Source organism: Schistocerca piceifrons, unplaced genomic scaffold (assembly GCF_021461385.2).
Source record: "Schistocerca piceifrons isolate TAMUIC-IGC-003096 unplaced genomic scaffold, iqSchPice1.1 HiC_scaffold_584, whole genome shotgun sequence".
Lineage (NCBI taxonomy): Eukaryota > Metazoa > Arthropoda > Insecta > Orthoptera > Acrididae > Schistocerca > Schistocerca piceifrons.
Genome location: NW_025728826.1, coordinates 12,501 through 15,000, shown reverse-complemented (window position 1 = coordinate 15,000; position 2,500 = coordinate 12,501). Strand labels below are relative to the sequence as shown.

Sequence of the window (2,500 nt, the reverse complement as noted above, 5' to 3'; positions counted from 1 at the left end):
ACGTCCCACGATACATGCCAGTTAAACACCGACGGGCGGTGAACCAACAGCGTGGGACACAAATCCAACTACGAGCTTTTTAACCGCAACAACTTTAATATACGCTATTGGAGCTGGAATTACCGCGGCTGCTGGCACCAGACTTGCCCTCCAATAGATACTCGTTAAAGGATTTAAAGTGTACTCATTCCGATTACGGGGCCTCGGATGAGTCCCGTATCGTTATTTTTCGTCACTACCTCCCCGTGCCGGGAGTGGGTAATTTGCGCGCCTGCTGCCTTCCTTGGATGTGGTAGCCGTTTCTCAGGCTCCCTCTCCGGAATCGAACCCTGATTCCCCGTTACCCGTTACAACCATGGTAGGCGCAGAACCTACCATCGACAGTTGATAAGGCAGACATTTGAAAGATGCGTCGCCGGTACGAGGACCGTGCGATCAGCCCAAAGTTATTCAGAGTCACCAAGGCAAACGGACCGGACGAGCCGACCGATTGGTTTTGATCTAATAAAAGCGTCCCTTCCATCTCTGGTCGGGACTCTGTTTGCATGTATTAGCTCTAGAATTACCACAGTTATCCAAGTAACGTGGGTACGATCTAAGGAACCATAACTGATTTAATGAGCCATTCGCGGTTTCACCTTAATGCGGCTTGTACTGAGACATGCATGGCTTAATCTTTGAGACAAGCATATGACTACTGGCAGGATCAACCAGGGAGCTGCGTCAACTAGAGCTGAGCAGCCGGCCGCCCGGGAGTGTGTCCCGGGGGCCCGCGCGAACACGCAAGCGTCCGCTCAATCATTCTGCAAACAGGAGGAGGCTGAGCTCCCCTGCACAATACACCTCGAAACCCTCTCAGGTCCCGGCGGCGCGCAGCGCCGTCCCAAGTACTTGGTCGGGTTCGAGAGAGGCGCAATCGCCCGGAGTTAGGCGAGTAGACGCTTTCGGTGCGACCACCCGTGCTCCCAACTGAGCTTGCCGCTGCCGACAGAGGCCCGGGAGCGTGCTGTCGTGGCATTGCCGGCGGGAGACAACACGCGCCACCTACGGTGACCGGCAGCTCCAACGCCAGCGCCACAGAAGGACAAAAGCCCCACTTGGGTGCCGAAGCGAACTCTCCCAGCACAGCGCACGCGCCAACACATCCGCACAGCTGCGATACAAACCACCAGCGAGAACCGCTGGGGCGACCGAGCAGCAGACGGCGTCGCGGCGCCGAGCGCCGGGCGGCGGCGCATCCTCAACGCACACAGTCCTCAATCGGACCAGCACACTGAAGATGTCCACCGCGCTTCGCACCGGGCCCGCGAGGACCTACTTTGGCCGCACGGCGCCGCGCGCAGGGTGCGCCGGCGCGCAGCTGCGACGCCTGCCGCGTCCGTCGGCCGGCGCGCCTGCCACTGGCCGCCCCCACCAGCCGGCTGTAGCGCGTGCGCCCACGCACCGCGCGGCCAGCACGCCGGGAGGCGCCCCCTCACCGGCCGGGGACGGTCCCACCCAGCCACCGCCGCGTATCGCTTCACACCCAGATGCCGTTCAGTTTCGTCGGCATGGTGGGTATCGCTGGAACAACCGGTTCGTACCTCAACCTATCGTCGCCATCACCGATTCACCCCTAGCGAGAACAACCGCACCACAACAGGTTACCATTTGTTCATTTGCGTAACTTCACCAGAAAACGCAGGCGTCCATCGCCATTTGCAACTTCAACGATTATTGCATGCCTGTGTCAGGTGTCACGCCACACTACGTCTGCCCACATACACGCAACAAAATGTGCACGCCTAGACAATACGTGGAAGGTGGCCCCCGTACGTATGCGATGTCCATTGCTCGAACGACTGTCAACCGGCCTCTGTAGCATGTCGCAGATATGGAACGCGGTGCACCATGCCATCACGGTGTGTGAGGAGAGACGACTAGGTCCGAATACATCAACAGACAGCTCATGCTGATCGCCATCCACGGCGTCCGTTCCTCCCACACGTCTCTATGGCGTACCACACTGCAATCCAGCTCTCATAGGGAGACGACACGTAGCTGCGTGCACAATATTTGCACTGTATGGTCCGCCGTTTTTGGGCGCAGTCGTTGTACGGTCACACATGTGCCACGATGTATCATTCGGTACATAAGGACGAATGTGCAGTACAGATTGTGGTTTACGCGTACGACATTAGCGGACGGTTGACACAGGCCGCACCACAACGTAGCCTGAGTACGTCGCATGCGAAGGGCATTGAACATGCAAACTTCTCACCAACCAGCTTGCGAAGGCAGGGGGGCAAGGTGGGGACGTGGGGAGGGGCGGCATGTACGTCCTGCTGCCATCCACATTACAGTGTACAGCAGGAGCATGTGGAAAGTCAGCAAGACTTGCAAGGTGTTTAACATGAAGCGATACACAGGGGAGCGGGCAGTGCGAGTAGCGAACTATATTGCGAGGGTTGCGGGTGGGCAACACTACACTAATTGAACGAGTCGTATAACAATTACAGAG

At 57.9% G+C, this 2,500-nt stretch overlaps 1 non-coding gene across 1 annotated transcript in view; it reads right to left on the bottom strand.

The window, feature by feature from the left end:
• LOC124761604 overlaps window positions 1-717 on the bottom strand; it is a 1,909-nt gene extending 1,192 nt beyond the window's left edge. Inside the window, exon 1 of the ribosomal RNA XR_007012445.1 lies at window positions 1-717. This exon is cut by the window's left edge and continues 1,192 nt beyond it. This is a non-coding gene — a ribosomal RNA (small subunit ribosomal RNA).
• Between the last annotated feature and the right edge of the window lie 1,783 nt (window positions 718-2,500).